We start from the raw sequence: 27,966 nt of genomic DNA on the forward strand, positions 1-27,966 counted from the left end.
TAGGGGTGAATTAATGCTGCTATAAGAAGAAACTGAATCACATCAGCATCAACAAACAGCCTTTTTCTTTTACACAGTAACTCATAATTTGATGACATTATTTCTCTTCATTAGTTCAAAATTAGGCAGGAAAGGAACTACATCAGACCCAGAAACACAATGATTTGGCAAGCCACAGTCAATCAGCTCATGGATTTGTGATAATCTGCAGAAAATTTGCTTGACTCTAGTACTCCATTTTTTCACATCTGTAAAGGAGTTCGATACAATCTTTTTTTAAAATCAACTTTAAACTGCAAACAGGCAAAGAGATCACGAACTGCTGGGGGGGGGCGCTGTAAAGGGCAGGGGGAAAGTTGTATTCCTCCTGTAGGGACCAATTAAGTAACACTTCCTTGGCCTTCTTTTGAAGTAGCCACTTGTTTTCTCCTGAGGATAACTGGCTAAAATTTCCTGTCTTCTTCCCTGGCAAGACCCAGTCAGCTGTGTTAAAGCGAAACCAGGAAGTGGCCGAGAGGCTTGTGAGCTTTTGTTTGCAAGCTCTGTCCTTGGTAAGAGGCACTTCCTTGGGACATCCCTCTTTGCACGAGGGAGTAATGAGCCACTCTGACAAGGGACTGTTGTTTATGACTTAGAAGGAATAAGCAATTCTAGAAGAAGCCATTGCCTTTGGTGCCTTAGCTTGTTCTGTTGCCTCTTTTCTGAATGGACAGGGCCACATATTCAGGGAATCTTTATGTTTCTCAGGTTCAGGTTTTGGTTCCACAGGCATACCATTTTTATCCTTTCCTTCTTTCTTCAGAACCCATTTACACAGAGCTTCCTTCTCACAAGTTTCATCACACATGCACTCTGCAAAGCTTATACAGGGCTCATTGGCTTTGCAGACCTCCTCTACTTTATATGGGTCTTGATGGTTCTGAACAAGCCAATCCTCAGTAATCACACTGGGAGCAGACATGAGTTTATTGGACTTCAAGTGGTTATTCAGGCACTTCAGACTGACCAGATTTTCAGTCTCCACACCTTTGGGCAATTGGTACAGGAATCAGGCTTGACAAGCCAATCATACACACTATAGGACTCCTGGTAACACCCGGAACAAGAGCTTAAACTTCTCACTGGTTTCACATCTGCCATTGCCAGACTTCTCAAGCTTATGGGATTCCTGGGAAGTCACCAGCCAATCAGAAAGGTCCATCTCATCTTGATCAAGAAGCCCTAGATCTCCAACCTTTTCAATTTCAATGGAGTAAGAACTGGTAGTAGAATAGCTATTACACTTTTGGTAACTTGGTTTTTCAGAAACTTCTTATTGCTGACTCTTGTGGAGACAGTTTTCCAAGGCCTTTAGGTTGTCCCAGACATTATTGAAGAAATTGCAGGCTCTGGCAGAAGTCTGACTATTCTCTAAGGTCTGGTTTTTGGGTGATCCAGTCCTGGAGATTGGTGCTGGGTATGTAAGAAGCCTGGTGACAATTGGCAGGTTTGCTACCAAGGAGCCATTCGCTGATAATGACAGCTGTGGTGCTGGATGCTGAGTTCTGCTCTGACAATGGTATATAGGCTCTTTTCTCCAGGAAAGACCCAATATTTGATGAACTAGCATGAGCCATAAAGTGCTCAGGAATTTCAATGGTCTTGAGAGACCCAAATATGGTGATAGCCTGGCGCAGGGCAGTTATGTTGGCTTCAAAGAGTAGGACAGTGGAATCTTTAGGTTTGAGGGTCAAACTTCCCAGTCTGTCCAGGCACACGGAGACTTGATTGGCTAGATCTTTGTTTTGGGTGCAATCCAGTTGATGAATAAGACAACTGAACTGGCCCAGTAACCAGTTGAGCTGCTGGGCCTGCTGCTGAAGTGCCTTCTCTTTAAGCTGATAGATGAGATCTATCTTTTCATACACCCACACCTCACAGCTTTGAAGGCATTCCAGGTGATGACTTATGCAACTGTGAATCTGGGCTTTGACCTCTCACAAGTTATCTTTAATTTGCTGTTCAGCCCAGAGAACTCCACCAATAGCAAGCTCCAAGCCCCTCTGTACATCACAACACCTCAAAAGGTGTTCTCTATTACTGGAGCAGCCTCTCTGGTCCTGTGAGGTACTCATTCTTCTCCCTGTTCCATCTAACGCCAAGTAAGGCATTTCTAGTTCAAAAGCAACAGTGACTCATGCAACTTTCCAGGTTTCCCAACACTTCCTAGAAGCACAGTCACCCTAAGAAACCTGGGTCCCATCCTCCCTGGAAGCCACAGCCTACCATTCACTCTCCACTTCAGAGCAGGCAAGGGCACCACTCAGTACACATGCACACAGCCCTGGCTGCAGGACCCATTCTTGGCCCAGCAAGGCAAGCCCACCCCTTGGACTCCTGCTGTGGTGCTGAGCTGCCAGAGGTAACTCACAGGCCAGGTCCCTGCCATGCCAGCTTCCTGGCAAGCAGGAGGTTGCTTTATCCAGGACTGGGGTAAGGAAGGTCCCTGAGCCTGCAGGCTGTGCCCTGCCCCTCCCATGCACCTGGCAGTGGCCCATGGGCAGAATTAGGATACTTTTATATTTCCCTTTTGATTTCTTTTCTGACCCATTGGTTCTACAGAAGTGTCATTTTGTTTTCACATATGTGTAGATTTTCCACATTTCCTCCTGTTGATTTCTAGTTTTATATCATTGTGGTCAGAAAGGATTGTTGGTATGAGTTCCTTCTTCTTAAATTTCCTAAGACTTGTTTTGTGTCCTGTCACATGACCTATCCTAGAAAGTGTTCCATGTGCACTTGAGAAGAGTGCGTATTTTGATGCTGTTTTATGGAATAGTCTACATAGGTCTAAGTCCATTTTGTCTAAATTTATGGTTCAATTCCAACATTTCTTTGTAGATTTTCTGAGTGGAGACTCTATCAGTTGTTGATACTGGGTTATGAAGTCCCCTAGTATTATTGTATTGCTGTCTATTTCTCCCTTTAGATCTGTTAGTGTTTGTTTAACATAATTAGGTGTTCTGATGTTGGGTGCATGTATATTTATGATTGTTATGTCATCTTGATATATTGTCCCTTTATCATTATATAATTACCTTGTCTATTGTTACCATTTTTGGCTTAAAGTCCATTTTGTTTGATATGAGTATCTACATTTGTTTACACTTCCATGGAATATATCCTTTTATTACAGTAAGTCCCCTATGTATGAACCTTCAAGTTGTGAACTTTCAAAGATGCATACATGCCTTTGCATGTCAAATCACGTGTTAGTTAACATGTCTGGCATACACTGTCACATGTGTGCATTCTCTACAAGTGGTTGTGCTTTTGTGTACTTTACTGAACAGTACTGTATAGAGTATAGTAGTACAGTATCTTTATTTCAAGCCCAGGATGTCTGGAAGCAAGTGTAAAAGCAGCAGTGATGTAGCTGATACTGCTAAGGTGCACCAAACGATAATGGTGGAAACAAAAGTGAAAATAATTGAGAGAGTGGAGCAAGGCAAAAAGATAGTAGATGTCGCTTGTTTTTATAACATGAATCATTCAACCATCGGCACGATTCTAAAGAACAAGGACAAGATCATGGAACATGTGAAGTCTGCTGTGCCAATGATGTTGACAATAATACTGATGAAGCGTATAAAAGTGATGGAGGAAATGGAGAAACTTTTCAGAGTGTGGATGCAGGATCAGCATCAGCATCGAGTCTCGCTCAGCTTAATGCTGATTCAAGAGAAAGCTAAAAGGATTTATGAAGACTTGAAGAATAAACACGGTGAAGAATCAGAAGGCACATCTTTTAATGCCAGCCATGGCTGGTTTAATTGGTTCAAGGCTAGAGCCAACCTTCACAATGTAAAAGTAAGTGGCGAGGCAGTGAGTGCAGATACGGTAGCTGCCCAGGAATTTCCTAAAATGCTTCAAGAAATTATTGATGAAGGCATATATTTACCCAAGCAGGTTTTTAATGTGGATGAGACAGGACTGTACTGGAAGAGGATGCCATACCAAAGTTACATCAGTAAGGAGGAAAAGTTTTTGTCAGGCTATAAAGCAGCAAAGGATAGGCTAACTCTGTTGTTTTGTGGCAATGCTTCCGGTGATATAAAGCTAAAGCCTCTCTTAGTTAATCATTCAGAAAACCCAAGAGCCCTTGAAAACATAGCCAAGGACTCTCTTCCTGTCATGTGGAAGAGTAACCCCAAGGTCTGGGTTACACAGGCCATTTTCCAGGACTGGTTTTTCCACCACTTTATTCTGGAGGTAGAGAAATATTGCTTGGAGAAGAATGTCCCATTCAAAATTATTTTGCTGCTCGGCATTGCTCTGTGCCACCCCCCATTCATGGGCGACTTTCATCCCAACATCAAAGTAGTGCATCTGCCACCGAATACGACATTGCTTATCCAACCTATGGACCAGGGAGTTATAGCGACTTTCAAGAAATATCACTTACGTCACACTTTTCCTCAGGCAGTAAAGGCGAGTGACGAATCAGGAACAACTTTGTCACAATTTTGGAAGGACTATAACATCTACAAGGCCATAAAAACATTGACTTTGCTTGGAATAAGGTTATGGCTGTCACCATGAATGGAGTTTGGAAGAATCTTTGCCCGCAGTTTGTTCATGATTCTTGTGGATTTGAGATGGTGGATGCGGAGTCCAAAGAGGTTTTCATCAATTTAGTGACCTTCAGTGAGAAGCTGGAGATAGATGTGCAAGAGGACAACTTCATTGAACTCCTTGTTGTGCAGCATGAGGAGCTTACTACTGAAGACCTGATGTAATTGGAGGCCCAAGAGAAAGGATGAATAGGGACAAGAAGAAGAAGTAACTGAAGATACAAAGAGATTCACGACACAGGAAATGGCAAGGGGATCTTCTTTATTTGAGGAGGCACTGTTAGTTTCTCAGGCACAAGACCCAAATATAGAATGGTACACGAAGGTTGCAGCAGCTGTTCAGAATACAATCCACTGATACTGTGTCATCTATGATAAGAAAAAAAGAGTTACTACCCAGACATCACTGGATCATTTTTTCAAGAGGGTAGATAGAGTTGAATCCAGCAAGGAACCAGAAACTGTGCCATCAATGTCAGGCCTGAGTGAAATTGCAGCTTGCCCTCCGTCTCCTGTTGCTGACAATCCTTCAGTTCTACCATCTCCCAACTCCTCTCCCTCCTCCAGTCAGTAACTATTCTTGCCTGTTCACTCGATGTCAGTCCCTGTATGCCAGCTGTTGTGCTGTACTACTGTACTTTTCAAGGTACTGTACTGTAAGATTAAAAATGTTTTCTTTATTTTTTGTGTTTGTTTTTTATGTATTATTTGTGTGAAAAGTATTATAAACCTATTACAATACAGTACTATATAGCTGATTGTGTTAGTTGGGTACGTAGGCTAACTTTGTTGGACTTATGAACAAATTGCACTTATGAATGCACTCTCAGAACGGAACTCATGTGTATGTAGGGGACTTACTATACTTCACTTTGAGTCTATGTATGTCTTTAGAACTGAAGGGTGTCTCTTGTGGGCAGAATTTAGTTGGGTCCTGTTTTTCTTATCCATCTAGCCATTCTGTGTCTTTTGATTATTAATTCAATCCACTTACTTTTAGAGTGATTTTTGATATGTCAGGACTCACTTCTGCCCACTGATTGTTTCCTGGGCTTTTTAAATTTTCACTTTTTCCTATCTCTGCCTACCTTTGTCTTTAGTTGTAGAGTGGTGTAATTAAAAGTGGACTTGAAGGAAACATTAAGCTACAATGCTTAGCAAACTGACATAGGCCTCATCTCTACAGTATATTTTGCTATTAAATGGCTTGCCACAGCAGCATCAACAGCATTTTTCTTCATATTATGCCAAATTCAGAGCAGTAATGTGTATTTGAAATCAGACCCCGTATTTTACTTCGCTATTTTAGAAGATAGCTGAATCTTCTGCCTTGGGCCTACCTCAGTGTAAGATTCAGATAAGATTAACTCTCTGATTGGCTTTTCTATATATTTTATACTTTTGACCTCTTCTTTAAAATCTTTACTTAGCTTTTGAGTAATCACTCTTATGACTCACCTACTCTCAGTATTTTTGTAGGTCTTTCTTCTCCATCCACACGTAAAAGTTGTTTTTCTCCAGGGTATTGTTCTTGACCTTATTCTTTTATCTTCACAATATGAGTGTTTTAACTCACACTCACAGTTTCCACTATAAGTTACATACTAATAGACCCTAAATTTATATACAGGCATACCTCAGAAATATTTTGGGTTCAATTCCAGACCACCACAATAAAGCAAATATTGCAATAAAACGAGTCACATGAATTTTTTTGGTTTCCCAATGCATATAAAAGTTGTTTATACAATAATGTAGTCTAAGTGTGCAATTAAATATATGTTATTGCTAAAAAAATGCCAACAACCACCTGAGCCTTCAGTGAGTCAAAATAATAATATCAAAGGTCACTGATCACAGATCACCATAACAAATATAATAATAATGAAGAAGTTTGAAATATTGTGAGAATTACTAAAATGTGACACAAAGATATGAAGTGAGTAAATGCTGTTGGGAGAATGGTATCGATAGACTTGCTCAAAGCAGGTTTGCCACAAATGCCATGCTGCATTGTAAAAAATGCAATATCTGTGAAGTGCAATAAAGCAAAGCATAATAAAATGAGGTATGCCTGTATCTTGATCAGGTCTCCTGCGTGAAGTTAATTCAGTCAAATGCAAACCTAACTTTTTAATCTAAAAATTCATTAGGTTCTTTAAATTTAGTGTATATAAAGCTGAACTCATAATCTCTTTCAAAACTATTCATCCTCTTAAACACCTTTTCTTAGTTAATGGGATTATCACCTACCAAATTCCCAAAAGGAATCAGAAATCTGGGAGTCATAACCATCGCATCTGTAGTTTTTCTTCTCAAACTTCACATTTAATTGGTCATAAGAGCTAAGAATCTACTACTATATATATATATATATATATATATATATATATATAGAGAGAGAGAGAGAGAGAGAGAGAGAGAGAGAGAGAGAGAAAGAGAGAGTTACATAGATATATATATATATATATATCTTTTTTTTAAAACTTCCCCATTGACACTTTTTTACCCCTTTAATTTAGGTTCTCTGTATTTCTTGCCTGGATGATTGCAGTAGTCATCTAATTATTCTGGATGTAAACTCTCCACAACTTTCCCATACTCTTTAATCTTTCCTTCATACTGATTCCAGAGTGATGTATCTAAAATAAAAATCTGATTTATTCTCATGCTTCAGTGAATCATTTCCTACAGAATAAAAATTGAATTTTTTTACAGAATAGAAATTGAATTATTTTATCATAGTCATTGCTCCATCCATACCATGGTATTTATAGTTCCCCAGAATTCACCATACAGTTTCAAGCCACAATGATTTGTGAATAGTTGCCTCTGTGAGTATTCATTCATACTCTTCTATATGCCTATCTGCTTGCATGATTTTGTACCCATGTTTCAAAATCTACTTGGTATAGCTTCTTTTGTGAAATCTTGACTGCCTTCAGTGAGTCTCTACTTTCAAGTACACATTTGACTTGACTTTAAAGAATATTTTGAAGTTGAAAAAAGACAAATTTTAGAGATATTGTGAATGAAGCATGGTGGAAAGTAGTTAATACAACGCTGTACTAAGACTTAAGAAATCCATTCTTAGTTCTAGGTCTGCCAGAGAATATATATATATATATATATATATATATAAACTTAAGTCATTTAATATCTGACTTATTTTTCCTATCTGAAAAATATTAGTGTTGAACTAAATGGCCTTAAAAGCTCTTGCAATTTTAGCATCATTGATTTTGTAGGTCCTGTTGGAAATGGGGTGTAGGTAACTTAAGTTGAAACTGTAGAGAACTACAAGGATCTGAAGAGGTTTCAACTTTAGTGTTTAGCTGAGTACTCATCAGCATAAGAGAGAGAGAAAACTATACAAGATTATGGAAAGAACTACCTACAAAGATAGAATAGTGATTGTAGTTTACATGGTTTATGGAAGTGTTCATTCTGTCCCCAGCTAGAGTGGAATTCCTTGTGACATACATGACAATCTTTAGAAAAATCAGTCTTGGTGAAACTAATGACAGACTAAATGCTGCTCTAGTCCTTCCTAACAAATTAAAATTAAGACCTGAAAATATAACTCTTTCCAAGTAACATAAAAGCATTATTGAATAAAGATGAAGATTATTTACAAAGAGAGTGACGTCAGCATCATGGAAGCATGAGACACTCTTTTTTCTCTCCCCATCAATCTACAACCAACAAAAGTGTCTCTGCCCAACACACAAGTATTCTGGAGAATTCCCCACATCTGTACATCTAAAAGTGGGTGTACTGGAACACATAGAGGAGGTGGGACCAAGGGAGATAGCAGAGATGGTACCTGTGATGGTGGACCCCTGGCTATGATAGCTGAGCCCACAGCCCTAGAGAACACAGTAGCAGCAGGGGATAGACAGAGTGGCACACACAACTCCAGCCTCCCAGCTGCAGCATCACCTGTGGCCACAAGGAACAGAGCAGCAGCAGCAGCTGGGCCTGCAATCTGTCTATCTAACTAAAGAGGTGCCCATGACTCTGCTCTCCTATCCCCATCATAGCAGTGGCACCCATGAACCTGACAATACAAGGTATGGCAAAGATACCCATGAGCCCAGCTCCCCCTCAATCATCCCTCTCCCCCTGCAGCTGTGGAGTTGTGACACAGGAGATCCTAGATGCAGGAAACTGGCCATCCTTGTGCCCAAGGCAGCAAAGCCAGCAACAACAGCAGTGACACTGGCAAAAAGTCACCAGCAACCTTAGAAGCACAAGCAGTAAAGAGACCACCAGACAACACCTCTGAAAGAGGAGCTAGAGGATCCACTTTCTAGGGGGAGATCAAGGTGATAAAGTGGGATGACACTGAACTCACTCTCTCCAAAAACACATCAGAAATACATCTACATGTGGAGAAACTCTTGCTGAAAACAAGCTGGAGGCTGGCAGAAAGGCTATTCTATAACCAGGACTGTAAAGAAAGATACACAAAGAGTCAGGTAGGAAAGGAGAAGTGATCAGGTCAGGACCTGTGCCCCTAGCTGGGAACACAGAAGAGGAGGGGGCTATCTCAGGCTTGGGAGTCCTCACTGGGGAGTAAAAGGTTTGAGACACATAATGGTCACCCCAGACCTGGGGTCCGACACTGGCAAGACCAGTCCCCTTAGCTGGTTTGCAAGCCAGTGAGGCTTACTAGAAGGCTGTAAGGAACTGAGAGTCTGCTCATGAACAGAACATGCACAGGCTTGCTTATTCCCAGGAATGAGGAAGAGGAAATAGACTAAAAATGGCCTGGGGCTCTGGCTGGTTTCACAGGACCAGCCCAGCATGCACCCTAACCCACACTGAGTGTCTGCTCTAGTCCCTCTTGCTCCAGTTCAACTCTCTATCAGAGCAAAGGCTGCCATTGCCAAGGAGATTTTACACTGGGGGGAACAGAGCTAGCTCAGACCTGGCCCTGCCTCTGAACAGGGCAATGATGGCCATTGCCAGGGAACATTCAGAATCAGCAGATTGGGAGCTACCTGAGACTCTGACTGGCCTGCTGGGACCATCCCAGCACCCTGGCCTGCACTGAGCACATCCTCCAGTACCTCTTCCTCTGGCTTTGCTCTCTGCTGGAGTGAATGTGCCATTGCTTGGGGAGGGGGTACATGCACTTGGAGGAAACAGAGAAAGCTCAGACCTGGCCCTGCCTCTAAGTGGGGTGAGGGCAGCTGTTGACAGTGATACACAGAGGCAGAAGATTGTAAACTACCTAGGGCTCTGAATGGCTTGCTGGGACTATCCCAGCATGCACCCCAGCCCACAACAGGTGTGCACTCGAGCCCCTCTTGCTCCAGCACTACTGTCCACTAGGGAAGTAGTGCCCTTGCCAAGGGGAGAAGGAATAGAACCAGCTCAGAACTATACCTCATGACTTCTGATCCAACATTTGAGGCCAGACTCCACCCCTGATAGGGCAGTGACAACCATTTCACAGAGGAGAAGTCCTAGCTCACACATGGCTCGGGTTTTAACCCTTCCATTTCCAGCCCTACCTCCTACCAAGGTGGTAGCTGCCAGCACACCACAAAGAACGATGTGACCCATGCTCACTTTAGATCCAGCTCTCCCAACAAAGGCACTGGACAAATGCAGACTTCATAGGGACACTTCCACTCAAAGACAGCCCTTTAAGACTGAGATAGGTAACTGTTTATTTTCATAGAGACAGAGAAAGTTAAACCCAATGAGAATATGGGATTTTGTTTCAAATGAAAGAACAAGGGGGAGTTCCCTGGTGGTCTAGTGGTTAGGATTTGGCACTTTCACTGCCATGGCCCAGGTTCAATCCCTGGTCAGGAAAATGAGGTGCCACAAGCCATGCAGTGTGAGGAGGAAAAAAAAAATCAAGGAAAAAAAACACTAACAAACAGAGATAAATAATTTAACTGAGGGCTTCCCTGGTAGTGCAGTGGTTAAGAATCCACCTGCCAGTGCAGGGGACACAGGTTCAAGCCCTGGTCCAGGAAGATCCCACATGCCACGGAGCAACTAAGTCCATGTGCCACAACTACTGAGCCTGCACTCTAAAGCCCATGATCCACAACTACTGAGCCAACGTGCCACAACGACTGAAGCCCACATGCCTAGAACCTGTGCTCCACAACAAGAGAAACCACCGCAATGAGAAGTCTGCACACTGCAACAAAAGAGTAACCCCCACTCCCTGCAACTAGAGAAAGACCATGCACAGCAATGAAGACCCAACACAGCCAAAAATAAATAAATAAATTATTTTTTTTAAAAAAAATAATTTACCTGATAAAGATTTCAAAGCATTAGTAATACATATGCTAACTGAACTTAGGGAAAAAATAGATGAACTAAATGAGAATTTTAAGAAGAATCTAGAAAATATAAAAAGAACCAGTCAGAAATGAAGAATACAGTGAAATGAAAAACGCACTACAAAGAATTAGCAGACTAGGTGACATAGCAGCATTGTTCTTAATAGCAAAGATATGAAAGCAACCTAAGTGTCCATCAACAGATGACTGAATAAGGAAACTGTGGTTTATATCATATATAAACATATATGACCCAGCAATAAAAAAAGAATGAAATTCTGCCATTTAAAACAACATGGATGGACCTGGAGTGTATTATACTTAGTGAAATAAATCAGACAAAGGCAATTACTGTATGTTATCACTTACATGTGAAATCTTAAAAATAAATCAAGCTACTACATAAGAACAGAAACTCCCAGACACTGAGAACAAACCTGTGATTCACAATGGGAAAAGGTATAGGAGAGGGACAAGATAGAGGTAGGGGATTAAGAGGTACAAACTACTATATATAAAAGAAATAAGAAGAGGGAGTCAGATAAAGGTAGTGAAATGGGAGGACATGGAGCTCACCTCGCCCCCCATATACACATCAAAAACACATGTACATGTGGAACAATTATCATGGGGAAAGAAAAAAAGATGAAAATGACATAATTCCTATATACCCAAAGCTGCAAGAAAGATTTCCATGCAACTGGGTAGGATGGAAAAAAGACATAGGGTTGGTTCTTCTGCCCTTGGGAAAGATCTGAAAGGAAGAGAAAGTACACATGGGCAGACCATTAGGGAGTGAGTAGGTTGAGCCAAAGACTGCATGCCCCTGTCCTGGGGTGCTATGCGAAGGAGACAAGACCCTTGGCTGCTAGAAGTGCTTAGACGGTTATAAGTGAGGGAAAAGGATAGACTCCACTTGCAAATAGAATGTAAGCACTGACCTGACAATAAATAGGGTGTAGAAAACTTTGTACTAGTGGTTGACATATCACCTCACTCCCCAATCAAAGGGGTGAACACCTTGGGGCTGCTATTTCCACACTGAAGCTTGGCATGCGTTCTGGGCTACCCAGGCCCTGGAAAAAAGACTTGGTCTAGCTACACATGGACAGACCAGAGACCTGGTGTGTGGTCAAGTGGATCAGTGCTGGCCATTGTTGGCACTTACTCAAGTGGTGCCTCAGGAAACTCTGTGACTTCCACACATTGCTCACTGCTCCCATATGAGAAACAGCTCTGATCCCACCCACTCTAAGCCACAGATTGGTACTGGATCTGGGGAAGACAGGTCCTTGGAAAAGGTGGGCTCTAGGGACAGAGAGGAGGCTGGGGTCCTGGGTTGTTGTGTGGGTGAGGTGACAGCAACCAATGTTGGCACTGACTCAATCAGCACCACAGAAGCAGCTCAGATCTCAGAGAGCAGTGCAGCCAATTCAGTTCCTGCTACCACAAGGCCCTGAACACAAGCCCAAGCCTAGCAAATGCTCCAACTCTATCCACTCCATACCACAGCATTGCACCATATCTGGGAGGCCCAGAACAGGGAGAGGGACACAACATTGGGCTGCATCTGAGTGGAGTCATGGAGACTTACACAGACAATGCATCAGACCTCTGTGAGCACACAAGCCTCACTTAACATCAGCACTCCCCTCTTTGGAGAAGCACATGCACTCAGAGGAAACAGAACCTGCTCAATCCCAACACTCAGGGCTTCTGCTATAGCAACTGTGGAGTGGACCCCACCCCAACTGAGAGGGTGGAAACAGCCATGGAGCAAAGAGGAAGTCCTGCCTCATACCCTGCACAGACTTTAGATCCTCCCACACCAGCCACACTCCCTATCAAGGTGATAGTGCTCAGCACATCCTGAGGAAAGACATGGCTGGCGTTCACATCAAAACCAGCCTTCACACAAAGATATTGGACACATGCAGTCTACACAGGGACACTCGCACATGAAAACATGCCTTCAAGACCACAATAGATAACTGTTTCACCTAAATTCATTGAGGCAGAGAAAGTTTAGTAAAATAAAAAGGCACAGGAACAACCCCCAATTAAAAGAGCAAGAGGAAAACCCTGAGAGACTAAATAAAGAAACAGAGATCATCAGTCTACCAGACATTGAGTTCCAAAAAGAGGTGATAAAAACGTTAACTGAATTAAGAAATGTGACCAATATAAACACAGATCATTATAACAAGACACTATTAACTATAAACATGACCCAATCAAAAATAGATAATTCAATTTCTGAGATAAAAAGTAATCTACAAGCAATGAATAGCTGGTCAAAAGATGCAGAAGAATGAATAAGTGATCAGGAAGGCAGAAAAAATGAAAATCACACAATGAAAAGAGCAGACAGAAAAACAAATGAAAAAAGCGTGAAAGCAAGATACAAGATCTATGGGATAATATAAAATGTACCAGAAGGAGGAGAGAGAGAGAAGGGGATTAAAAATGTATTTGAAGAAATTATGGCTGAAAAATTCTGAAACCTAACTCCTGAGGAAACAGATATTGAGGTACAGGAAGCACAGAGGCTCCCAAACAAAATGAAACCAAACAGACCCACACCAAGACATATTATAATTAAAATGGCAAAAAGTTGAAGATAAAGAGAATATTCTAAATGCAGCAAGAGAAGTGCAAAGAGTCATATACAAGGGAACCTCTATAAGGCTATCAGCTTATTTCTCTGCAGAAAAGTTGCAGGACAGAAGGGTGTGGCATGATATATTCAAAGTCCTGAAAGGGAAACCCTGCAACCTAGGATAGTCTACCCAGCAAGATTATCATTTAGAACAGAAGGAGAGATAAACAACTTCTCAGACAAGCAAAAAATAAAAGACGTCATCAATAATAAACCTTCCCTAAAAGAAATGTTGAAGGGTCTTCTCTAAATGGAAAACAAGCTGGAATCTATAGAAAAAGGAAAATCCCAATAGGACAGGCAAATATATAGTAAGGCTTGAAGATCACTTGAACAAGGCAGTACATAGATTAAAAAACAACAAAAAATTTGTAGGAGATATTATAACTACAAGAAACAGTAAAAGGATAAGCATGAAGATGTAAAATAGAACATGAAAGACACAAAATGTAGGGGCGGGCTGTAAAAAATGTGGATCATTTAGAATGTGTTTGAGATTAAGTGATTACTAGTTTAAAGCAAGTAGATATAGTTACAGGCCAACATACATAAATGCCATTGTAACCACAAACCAAAAACCTACAATAGATACACACAAACAAGAGAGAAAGGAACACAAGCATTCTACTCAAGAAAATCATCAAACCACATGGGAAGAAACTAAAAGAAGAAGAAAAGAACAGAGAAGCACTACAAAAACAAAACAGAAAACAAGTAACAAAATGGAAATGCATTCATACCTGTCAGTAATCACCTTAAGTGTCAATGAACTAATGCTACATCAAATGATATAGAGTGGCTGATTGGATAATAAAACAATACCTGCTAATTATGAGGCCTCCAAGAGTTTTACTTCAGAGTGAAAAACACACACAGACTGAAAGTGAGGGGATGGAAAACGATATTTGATGCAAATGGAAATGAGAAGAAAGTGGGGGTAGCAATATTCATATCAGACAAAATAGACTTTAAAAGAAATGATATAATGAAACACAAAGAAGGACATTGTATAATGATGAAGGGATCAATAAAAAAGAGGATGTTACACTCGTTAACATACACACACCCAATACAGGAGCACTTAAATACATAAATCAAATGCTGACAGACATAAAGGGAGAAACTGACAATAAGACAATAATAGGAAGAGATTTTCATAGCCCGTTGATGATATAGCAATGGACATATCGTCCAGACAGAAAATCAATAGGGCAACAGAGGTCCTAAATGACACAACAGACCAGTTGGACGTAATTGCTATCTACAGGACACAACATCCAAGAAAAGCAGAATACACACTTTTCTCAAGTGCACATGGAACATTCTCCAGGGTAGAGAACATACTAGGTCACAAAACAAGCCTCAGCAAATTTAAGAGGAAAGAAATTATATCAAGCATAATTTCTGAACACAACTGAATGAAACCAGAAATCAACTACAGAAAGAGAAATGGAAAAAGAACAAACACGTGGGGACTAAAAAAATTTTCTGCTACAAAACCAATGTAAACAATGAAATCAAACAAGAAATCAGAAAATACCTCAAGAAAAACAAAAATGAAAACACATTATAAAACCTATGGGATGGAGCAAAAGCAGTTCCAAGAGGGAAGTTCTTAGGGACACAGGATTTGCTCAAGAAACAAGTAACATCTCAACTAAACAACCTAACCTACACCTTTAAAAGAATCAGGAAGAGAAGAACAAACAAAGCCCAAGGTCAGAAGAAGGAAAGGCATAATAAAGATCAGAGAAGAAATAAAATAGAAACCAAAAAAAAAAAATAGAAAACTCAATGAACCTAAGAGATTTTTTAAGAAACATAAGCAAAATTGACAAAACTTTAGCCAGGCTCACCAAGAAGAAAAGAGAGGTCCCAAAAAACAAAATAAGAAATGAAAGTGAAGAAATAACAACTGATACTACAAACAAAAGAATAATAAGAAAATATTATGAACAGTATGTGACAAGAAAATTGGACAACCTAGAGAAATGGGCAAATTTCTAGAAACATTCAGCCTGCCAAGACTGAGTCAGAAAGATACAGACAATTTGAACAGACTGATCACTAGAAGTGAAATAGAATCTGTAATAAAAATAAATTCCCTGGAAACAAAAGTCCATGACCAGACAGCTTCACTGTGGAATTCTACCAAACTTATAATGGAAGAACTCACACCTATCCTTCTCAAACTATTCCAAAAAAATGAAGAGGGAACACTCCTAAATGCATTCTACAAGACAACCATTATCCTGAAAATGAAACCAGAGAAAGACACTGCAAAAAAAAAAGAAAGAAATTTACAAGCCAATATCTCTGAAGAATATAGATACAAAAATCCTCAACAAAACATTGGCAAACCTAAATCAACAATGTATAAAAAGGATCATACACCATGGTCAAGTGGGATTTATTCCAGGGATGCAAGCATGGTTCAATATCCACAAATCTATCAATGTGATACATCACAGTAACAAAAGGAAGGATAAAAATCACATGATCATCTTAATTGATGCAGAAAAAGGATTGGAGAAAATTCAACATCATTCACATTAAAAACTCTCTTCCAACTGGTTATAGAGGGAACATATCTCAACATAATAAAGGCCACATACAACAAGCCCCCAGCCAACTCAATACTCAATGGTGAAAAGCTGAAAGCCTTCCTGCTGGATTTAAGAACACAGTACATATGCTCACTCTCACTACTTCTATTTAACACAGTATTGGAAGCCTGAGCCACAGCAATAAAAAAAGAATAAGAAATTAAAACGGTCCAAATTGGAAGGCAATAGATAAAATTGTCACTATTTGCAGATGACATGATACTCTGTGTAGAGATCCCTAAAGTTTATACCCAAATATTTTAGAACTACTAAATGAATTGAGCAAGGGTGCAGGATATACGATTAGTATACAGAAATTTTTGCATTTATATACACTAATAATGAACTATTTGAAAGGGAATTTCTTAAAAAATTAGTTTTTAAATTACATCAAAAATATACCTAGGAATAAACTTACCCAAGGAGGTGAACATCCTATACCCTGAAATCTATAAAACATTGACAAAAGAAACGGCAGATGAGTCATTGAAATGAAAATATATCCTGTATTCTTGGACTGGAAGAATCAGTATTAGTTAAGTGGACATACTATCCAAAGAAATCTACAGACCTAATTCAATTCCTATCAAAATACCCAGGACATTTTTCAGAGCACTAGAAAAACTATTGCTAAAATTTATATGGGACCACAAGAGACCCCAGATTGCCAAAGAAATCCTGAGAAAATTAGAACAAAGTTGGATCTATGTCTCCCAGACTTCATAATTTACTACAAAGCTACAATTATCAAAAATGTGTGGTACCTGCAGAAATACAGACACCTAAATAAATGGAACAGAAAAGAGAGCCCAGAAAACAGCACATACAGTTATATCAATTAATCTGTGACAAAAGAAGCAAGAATATTCAATGGGGAAAAGACAGTCTTTTCAGCAAATGGTATTGGAAAAACTACATAGCCACAGGTAGAAGAATGAAATTAGAACATTCTCTAACACCTCACACAAAAATAAACTCAAAATGCATTAGAAATCTAAATGTAAGACTGGATACTATAAAACTCCTAGAGGAAAACAGGCAGAACACACTCTGACATAAATTGCGGCAATACTTTTTTTGGATCTGTCTTCTAGAGTTGTGGAAATAAAAGCAAAAGTAAACAAATGGGACCAAATTTAACTTAAAAGCATTGGCACAGCAGAGGAAACCATAGACAAAATGGAAAGCCAACCTATGGAATGGAAGCAAATATTTGCAAATGATGAAATTGACAAGGAGTTAATATACAAAATATACAAACAGCTCATACAGATCAATATCAAAAAAGAAACAACGCAATCAAAAAATGGACAGAAGACCTGAATAGACATTTCTCCAAAGAAAACATACAGATAGCCAGCAGGAACATGAAAAGCTGCTCAATATCACTTATTACAGAAACACAATTCAAACTCAATGAGGTATAACCTAACATCAGTCAGAATGGCGTTCATCAAAACGTCTACAAATAATAAATGCTGTAGAGGATGTGGAGAAAGGGGAACACTTGTATGCTGTTCATGGGAATGTAAATTGATGCAGCATCCATGGAAAAAAGTATGGAAACTCCTTAAGAAACTAAAAATAGGACTACCGTATGATCCAGCAACTCCACTCCTGTGTATACATCCAGAAAAAATAAATACACTAATTCAAAAATACAATTGCACACCAATGTTCATAGTAACACTATTTACAATGGCCAAGATATGGAAGCAACCCAAGTGCCCATCAACAGATGATAGGACTAAATACATTAATAATGTAATATTATATATTATGTATTATATTATATATATACACTAATGTATATATTAGAGTATATATATATATATATTTATATACAAGGAACTATCACTCATCTATGAAAAACACTGAACACTGAAATACTGCCATTTGCAAGAATGTGAATGGACCTAGAGAATATTATGCTTAGTGAAATAAGTCAGATAATGACAAATACTATATGATATAACTTATATGTGGAATCTAAAAAATAATACAAATGAATATACATACAAAACAGAAACAGACTCACAAAAAATGAAAACAATTTTGTGGTTATCAAAGGGGTAGGGAATAGTGGAGGGACAAATTAGGGGTATGGTATTAACAAATACAAACTACTATAAATAAAATATATAAGCACCAACCTGTATTGGAAGAGAATTTGGAAAAGAATAGATACATGTACGTGTATAACTGGATCACTTTGTTTTATACCTGAAACTAACACAACATTGTTAATTAACTATACTCCAATATAAAATAATTTTTAAATAGATAAGCACAAGGGATTTAATGTATAGCACACAGAACTATACCCATTATCTTTTAATAACCTATAATGGAATATAATCTGCAAAAATACTGAATCACTATGCTGTGCACTTGAAACTAACAGAATACTGTAAGTCAACTCTAATTCAATTAAAAAATACAAAAATGAAAAAAAATAAGAAATTCACAGATAAATCAAAACTTGGGTTTGGGGCATTGTTCATTACTCATAGACCTAACATACACAATACTATATGGAGGCAATGAGGTTAGAATGAAAGGATAATACAGAGTAACTAAAATAAAATGATGAAATAAAGAAAAACAGTAAAGGTAGATACAATGGTACATATAAAAGCGAATAGTATTTTATTTTTAGTTTGTAACTTCTCTTTTTGTTCCTATATAATGTAAAAAACAAATACATAGAAAGGGAGAGGGGGAAGATGGAGATGCAAGATCACCTTCCTCCCCACAGATACATCAGAAATACATCTACACGTGGAACAACTCCTACAAAACACCTACTGAACACTGGCAGAAGACCTCAGACCTCCCAAAAGGCAAGAAACTACCCACGTACCTGGGGAGGACAAAAGAAAGAAGAATAAACAGAGGCAAAAGAATAGGGATGGGACCTGCACCAGTGAGAGGGAGCTGTGAAGGAGGAAGGGTTTCCACACACCAGGAAGACCCTTTGTGGGCGGAGACTGTGGGTGGTGGAGGGCGGAAGCTTCGGAGCCACAGAGGAGAGTGCAGCAACAGGGGTGCAGAGGGCAAAGCGGAGAGACTCCCGCACAGAGGATAGATGCCAAACAGCACTCACCAGCCCGAGAGGCTTGTCTGCTCACCCGCCGGGGTGGGTGGGACTGGGAGCTGAGGCTCATGCTTCCATAGGAGCACAGGGAGAGGACTAGGGTTGGCAGCATGAGCACAGCCTGCAGGGTGATAGTGCACCACGGCTAGCTGGTAGGGAGTCTGGGTAAAAGTCTGGACCTGCCAAAGAGGCAAGAGACTTTTTCTTCCCTCTTTGTTTCCTGGTGTGCGAGGAGAGGGGATTAAGAGTGCAGCTTAAAGGAGCTCCAGAGACAGATGTGAGCCGCGGCTAACACCACAGACCCCAGAGACTGGCATGAGATGCTAAGGCTGCGGCTGCTGCCACCAAGAAGCCTGTGTGCGAGCACAGGTCACTATCCACACCTCCCTCCCAGGAGCCTGTGCAGCCCGCCACTGCCAGAGTCCCGGGATCCAGGTAGAACTTCCCTGGAAGAACGCACGGTGAGCCTCAGGCTGGTGCAATGCCCCACCAGCCTCTGTCTCTGCAGGCTTGCCTCACATCATGCCCCTCCCTCCCCTCGGCCTGAGGGAGCCAGAGCCCCCGAATCAGTTGCTCCTTTAACCCCTCCTGTCTGAAGGAAGAACAGACGCCCTCCGGTGACCTATATGCAGACGTGGGGCCAAATCCAAAGCTGAACCCCGGGAGATGTGTTAAAATGAAGAAAAATGGAAATTTCTCCCACCAGCCTCAGTAGAAGCATATTAAATCTCCACAATCAACTAGATGTACCCTGCATCTGTGGAATACATGAATAGACAACAAATCATCCCAAATTGAGGAGGTGGACATTGGGATCAATGATATATATATATTTTTTTTTCCCTTTTCCTCTTTTTGTGGGTGTATGTGTATGCTTCTGTGTGAGATTTTGTCTGTATAGCTTTGCTTTCACCATTTGTCCTAGGGTTCTATCTGTCCATTTTTTTTTAACTTAAAATTTTTTATCTCTTAATAATTACTTTTTAATAACTTTATTTTATATTACTTTATTTTATTTCCTTTTATCCTCTTTCTTTCTGTCTTTCTACTTTTTCTCCCTTTTATTCTCAGCTGTGTGGATGAAGGGCTCTTGGTGATGCAGCCAGTAGTCAGTGCTGTGCCTCTGAGGTGGGAGAGCCAACTTCAGAACACTGGTCCACAAGAGACCTCCGAGTTCCATGTAATATCAAATGGGAAAAATCTCCCAGAAATCTCCATCTCAACACCAACCCACAGCTTCACTCAACAACAAGCAAGCTACAGTGCTGGACACCCTATTCCAAACAAAAAGCAAGACAGGAGCACAACCCCACCCATTAGTGGAGATGCTGCCTAAAATAATAATAAGTCCACAGACACCCCAAAACACATCTCCAGACATGGAATTGTCCACCAGAAAGACAAGATCCAACCTCATCCACCAGAACACAGACACTAGTCCCCTCACCAGGAAGCCTACACAACCCACTGAACCAACATTAGCCACTGTTGATAGACACCAAAAACAACGGGAACTATGAACGTGCAGCCTGCAAAAAGAAGACCCCAAACACAGTAAGATAAGCAAAATGAGAAGACGAAAAAACACACAGCAGATGAAGGAGCAAGAAAAAACTCCACCAGACCTAATGAAGAGGAAATAGGCAGTCTACCTGGAAAAGAATTCAGAATAATGATAGTAAAGATGATCCAAAATCTTGGAAAGAGAATAGAGAAAATGCAAATAACATTTAACAATGACCTAGAAGGACTAAAGATGAAACAAGCAATGACAAACAACACAACAAATGAAATAAAAAATGTACTAGAAGGGATCAATAGCAGAATAACTGAGGCAAAAGAACGGATAAGTGACCTGGAAGATAAAATAGTGGAAATAACTACTGCAGAGCAGAATAAAGAAAAAAAAATGAAAAGAACTGAAGACAGTCTCAGAGACCTCTGCGACAACATTAAATGCACCAAAATTCGAATTATAGGGGTTCCAGAAGAAGAAGAGAAAAAGAAAGGGACTGAGAAAATATTTGAAGAGATTATAGTTGAAAACTTCCCTAATATGGGAAAGGAAATAATTAATCAAGTCCAGGCAGCACAGAGAGTCCCATACAGGATAAATCCAAGGAGACACACGCCAAGACAAATATTAATCAAACTATCAAAAATTAAATAGGAAGAAAACATGTTAAAAGCAGCAAGGGAAAATAACACACAAGGGAATCCCCATAAGGTTAACAGCTGATTTTTCATCAGAAACTCTGCAAGCCAGAAGCGACAGGCAGGACATATTTAAAGTGATGAAGGAGTAAAACCTACAACCAAGATTACTCTACCGAGCAAGGATCTCATTCAGAATTGATGGATAAATTAAAAGTTTTACAGACAAGCAAAAGCCAAGAGAATTCAGCACCACCAAACAACTTTTACAAGAAATGCTAAAGGAATTTCTCTAGGCAAGAAACACAAGAGAAGGAAAAGACATACAATAATAAACCAAAAAGAATCCATAAAATGGTAATAGGAGCATACATATCTATAATTACCTTAAATGTAAATGGATGAAATACTCCAACCAAAAGACAAAGACTGGCTTAATGTATACAAAAACAAGACCCATATATATGCTGTCTACAAGAGACCGACTTCAGACCTAGAGACACATAGAGACTGAAAGTGAGGGGATGGAAAAACGATATTCCATGCAAATGGAAACCAAAAGAAAGCTGGAATAGCAATTCCCATATCAGACAAAATAAACTTTAATATAAAGACTATTAGAACAGACAAAGAAGGACACTACATAATGATCAAGGGATCGATCCAAGAAGAAGATATAACAACTGTAAATATTTATGCACCCAACATAGGAGCACCTCAATACATTAGGACAATACTAACAGCCATAAAAAGGGAAATTGACAGTAACACATTCATAGCAGGGCACTTTAACACCCCACTTTCACCAATGGACCGATCATCCAAAATGAAAATAAAGAAGGAAACACACGCTTTAAATGATAAATTAAGCAAGATGGACTTAATTGATATTTGTAGGACATTCCATTCAAAAACAACAGAATACACATTTTTCTCAAGTGCTCATGGAACATTCTCCAAGATAGATCGTACCTTGGGTCACAAATCAAGCCTTGGTAAATTTAAGAAAATTGAAATTGTATCAAGTATCTTTTTCGACCACAACACTATGAGACTAGATATCAATTACAGGAAAAGTTCTGTAAAACATACAAACAAATGGAGGCTTAACAATACACTACTTAATAACGAAGTGATCACTGAAGAAATCAAAGAGGAAATCAAAAAATACCTAGAAACAAATGGCAATGGAGACACGATGACCCAAAACCTATGGGATGCAACAAAAGCAGTTCTAAGAGGGAAGTTTAGAGCAATACAATCCTACCTTAAGAAACAGAAAACATGTCAAATAAATAACCTAACCTTGCTCCTAAAGCAATTAGAGAAAGAAGAACAAAAAATACCCAAAGTTAGCAGAAGGAAAGAAATCATAAAGATCAGATCAGAAATAAATGAAAAAGTAATGAAGGAAACGATAGCAAAGATCAATAAAACTAAAAGCCAGTTCTTTGAGAAGATAAACAAAATAGATAAACCTTTAGCCAGACTCATCAAGAAAAAAAGGGAGAAGGCTCAAATCAATAGAATTAGAAACAAAAAAGGAGAGGTAACAACTGACACTGCAGAGATAAAAGAGATCATGAGAGATTACTACAAGCAACTCTATGCCAATAAAATGGACAACCTGGAAGAAATGGACAAATTCTTAGAAATGCACAACCTGCCAAGACTGAATCTGGAAGAAATAGAAAACATGAACAGACCAATCACAAGCTCTGAAATTGAAACTGTGATTAAAAATCTTTCAACAAACAAAAGCCCAGGACCAGATGGCTTCACAGGCGAATTCTATCAAACATTTGGAGAAGAGCTAACACCTATCCTTCTCAAACTCTTCCAAAATATAGCAGAGGGAGGAACACTCCCAAACTCATTCTATGAGGCCACCATCACCCTGATACCAAAACCAGACAAGGATGTCACAAAGAAAGAAAACTACAGGCCAATATCACTGATGAACATAGATGCAAAAATCCTCAACAAAATACTAGCAAACAGAATCCAACAACACATTTAAATAATCATACACCATGATAAAGTGGGGTTTATTCCAGGAAGCAAGGATTCTTCAATATACGCAAATAAATCAACATGCTACACCTTATTAACAAATTGAAAGAGAAAAATCATATGGTCATCTCAATAGATGCAGAGAAAGCTTTTGACAAAATTCAACACCCATTTATGATAAAAACCCTCTGGAATGTAGGCATAGTGGGAACTTTCCTCAATATAATAAAGGCCATATATGACAAACCCACAGCCAACATTGTCCTCAATCATGAAAAACTGAAGCATTTCCACTAAGGTCAGGAACAAGACAAGGTTTCCCATTCTCACCACTCTTATTCAACATAGTTTTGGAAGTTTTAGCCACAGCAATCACAGAAGCAAAGGAAGTAAAAGGAATCCAATTCAGCAAAGAAGTAAAGCTGTCACTGTTTACAGATGACATGATGCTATACATAAAGAATCCTACAAATGCTACCAGAAAACTACTAGAGCTAATCAATGAATTTGGTAAAGTAGCAGGATACAAAATTAATGCACAGAAATCTCTGGCATTCCTATATACTAATGATGAAAAATCTGAAAGTGAAATCAAGAAAACACTCCCATTTACCACTGCAACAAAAAGAATAAAATATCTAGGAATATATCTACCTAAGGAGACAAAAGACCTGTATGCAGAAAATTATAAGACACTGATGAAAGCAATTAAAGATGAAACATATAGATGGTGAGATATACCATGTTCTTGGATTGGAAGAATTAACATTGTGAAAATGACTCTACTACCCAAAGCAATCTACAGATTCAGTGCAATCCCCATCAAACTACCACTGGCATTTTTCACAGAACTAGAAAAAAAATTTCTATGGAAACACAAAAGACCCAGAATAGCCAAAGCAATCATGATAAAAAAAAATGGGGCTGGAGGAATCAGGCTCCCTGACTTCACACTATACTACAAAGCTACAGTAATCAAGACAGTATGGTTCTGGCACAAAAACAGAAATATAGATCAATGGAACAGGATAGAAATCCCAGAGATAAATCCACGCACATATGGTCTCCTTATCTTTGATAAAGGAGGCAGGAATGTATAGTGGACAAAGGACAGCCTCTTCAATAAGTGGTGCTTGGAAAAGTGGACAGGTACATATAAAAGTATGAGATTAGAACACTCCCTAACACCATACACAAAGATAAGCTCAAAATTGATTAAAGACCTAAATGTAAGGCCAGAAACGAATAAACTCTTAGTGGAAAACGTAAGCAGAACCTTCTATGCCATAAATCATAGCAAGATTCTTTTTGACCCACCTCCTAGAGAAATGGAAATAAAAACAAATATAAACAAATGGGACCTAATGAAACTTAAAAGCTTTTCCACAGCAAAGGAAACCATAAAGAAGACCAAAAGACAACCCTCAGAATGGGAGAAAATATTTGCAAATGAGGCAGCTGACAAACGATTAATCTCCAAAATTTACAAGCAGCACTTGCAGTTCAATATGAAAAAAACAAACAACCCAATCCAAAAATGGGCAGAAGACCTAAATAGACATTTCTCCAAAGAAGATATACAGATTGCCAACAAACACATGAAAGAATGCTCAACATCATTAATCATTAGAGAAATTCAAAACAAAACTACAACAAGATATCATCTCTCACCAGTCAGAATGGCCATCAGCAAAAAATCTAGAAACAATAAATGCTGGATAGCGTGTGGAGAAAAGGGAACACTCTTGCACTGCTGGCGGGAATGTGAATTGGTACGGCCACTATGGAGAACAGTATGGAGACTCTTTGAAAAACTACAAGTAGAACTACCATATGACCCAGCAATCCCACTACTGGGCATATACCCTGAGAAAACCATAATTCAAAAAGAGTCATATACCAAAATGTTCATTTAAGCTCTATTTACAGTAGCCTGGAGATGGAAGCAACCTAAGTGTCCATCATCAGATGAATGGATAAAGAAGATGTGGCACATATATACAATGGAATACTACTAAGCCATAAAACGAAATGAAATTGAGTTATCTGTAGTGAGGTGGATGGACCTTGAGTCTGTCATACAGAGCAAAGTAAGTCAGAAAGAGAAAGACAAATACCCTATGCTAACACGTATATATGGAATCTAAGGGAAAAAATGTCATGAAGAACCTAGGGGTAAGACAGGAATAAAGACAGAGACCTACTAGAGAATGGAATTGAGTATATTGGGGGGTGGAAGGGTAAGCTGTGACAAGGTGAGAGAGTGGCATGAACATATATACACTACCAAACATAAAATAGATAGCTAGTGGGAAGCAGGTGCATAGCACAGGGAGATCAGCTCGGTGCTTTGTGACCACCTAGAGGAGTGGGAAACGGAGGATGGGAGGGAGGGAGATGCAAGAGGGAAGAGATATGGGAACATATGTATATGTATAACTGATTCAATTTGTTATAAAACAGAAACTAACACACCATTTTTAAGCAATTATACTCCAATAAAGATGTAAAAAAAAAATAGCTGGGCCAAGCATTTGGAAATATTATAGGCCTGAATTGTTCCACTGAAGTCTTATGTCCTTGTGGCCAAGGAACTGCCTCCCAGCTCTCTGGAATTATCTGATCAATTTGACATTCACTAGATTTTATTTTGCTAACAATGTTTTGGCCAGCATTTTCTTTCCAATTATTGCTTTATCAAAGTTTTGCAAGGTTCTTGAAATAGGAACAAATTTGATTTATGTAGTGGAATGTAACATCAGCAGTTGATTTAGTTATGGGGCAGAAATGCATATGGAAATATTTTAAAGAAATCTCCATTGTCAATTAGTTTTTGAAAACAAAGAAAATTCAAATTTTTAAATATAAAAAGATTCACAGTAAACTATGAAATGTATTTTTGGAACAACAATATTTAATTTATTTCCTTTTTTACTGGTACTCCCTCCCCCACCTTCTACGAAAACATTGTTACTAAAATGTGTCAAAAAATGAAATACATAAAACAATAATTATAAAACTATATTAATGTGCACACAACAGATAACCATGTAATTTGGGACAATAACAACATAAAGTGGAGAAAGATGGACATGTATAGAAATATGTATTTTGTATTCAGTTTTAGAAAAGTTGGTATTAATTTAAGGTACATTTTTATAATGTTAAGATGTTATTTTTAATTTGGAGGTAAACACTAAGAAAAACCTAAAATACATACAAAATTGGAAATAAAAGGATAAAACAATACAATTGAAAATATTAAGCAGAAAGCAAGGCAGTAATAGAAAAATTGAGGAGAAAAAGTTATTAGAATGTTAGAAAACAAAGTAAAATGACAGAATTCTTGCATGTCAATAGTTACTTTAAATTGCAATGAATGAAACTCACCAATTAAATGGCTCAGATTGACAGAATGAAGAAAAAAATATGATCCAACTAAATTCTGTCTATAAGAACATCACTTTAGATTCTAAGACATAAATACATTGAAATTTAAGGAGTGGACAAAGATATTCTGTGCAAATCATAACCAAAATAGTGCTAGAGTAGCTATCATATTATAAGAAAAAATAGGTTGTAAGACAAAAATTGGTATGAGAAAAAAATGACATCATATATTGTTTAAAGGGTCAATAACTCAATAAGATATAACAATTATAAACATACATGCACCTAGGAAGAGAGTCGCCAAAATATATCAGTCAAACCCAAAAAGAATTATAGAGAGAACTAGAAGCTATAACATAATATTTGTAGACTTCAATAGCTCACTCTCACTAATAAATAGAAGTAGACAGATGACCAAAAAGAAAATAGTGGACTTGAACAACACTATAAATTAACTAGACCTAACAAACATATATTAAACCTTCCACCAAAGAACAGCAGAATAGATATTCTTCTCATGTGTACATGGAACATTCTCCTGGATAGATAATATATTAAGCCACAAAACAAGCCTCAATAAACCAAATTTAAAAGTTTGAAATCATACAACGTATCTTTTCAGACCACAACTGAAAATTTCACAAATATATGGAAATTAAACAGTACACTATTAAATAACCAATGTGTCAAAGAAGAAATGAAAAAAGAAATTAGAAAACACTTTGAGAGGAGTGAAGACTAAAATTTAGCATAACAAAACTATGGAACACAGTGAAAGCAGTTCTCAGAGGAAACTTATAAGTGCATTCCCCTATATTTAAAAAAGAGAAAAGATGTCAAATTAATAACCTTAATTTATTCCTAAGGAACTAGAAAAATTATAGCAAACTAAACGTTATCTAGCAGTAGAAAGTAAATAATAAACGTTAGAACAGTGAGAAACAAGATAAATAATAGAAAAATATAGAATCAATGCAACCAAGAATTGGTTCTTTGAAAAAGTAAAAAAAAAGTGTGACAAACTTTTAGCTACATTGCGAAAGAAAAGAACAAAAGATTTGAATTACTAAAATCAGAAATTAAAGTGGGGACATTAGTACTGAGCAGATACAATACAAAA

At 38.6% G+C, this 27,966-nt stretch overlaps 1 non-coding gene and 1 pseudogene across 1 annotated transcript; one reads left to right on the forward strand and one right to left on the reverse strand.

Moving 5' to 3' along the window:
• Positions 1-242: 242 nt before the first annotated feature.
• On the reverse strand, positions 243-2,135 carry LOC101276564 (nuclear receptor coactivator 4-like; annotated as a pseudogene).
• Positions 2,136-10,371: 8,236 nt separating this feature from the next.
• On the forward strand, positions 10,372-10,443 carry TRNAE-UUC (transfer RNA glutamic acid (anticodon UUC)). Its single transcript has one exon. It is a non-coding gene; the product is annotated as a tRNA-Glu (tRNA).
• Positions 10,444-27,966: the final 17,523 nt, after the last annotated feature.

The sequence above is a fragment of the Orcinus orca genome, chromosome X (genome assembly GCF_937001465.1).
Source record: "Orcinus orca chromosome X, mOrcOrc1.1, whole genome shotgun sequence".
In the NCBI taxonomy this organism is placed as follows: Eukaryota; Metazoa; Chordata; class Mammalia; order Artiodactyla; family Delphinidae; genus Orcinus; species Orcinus orca.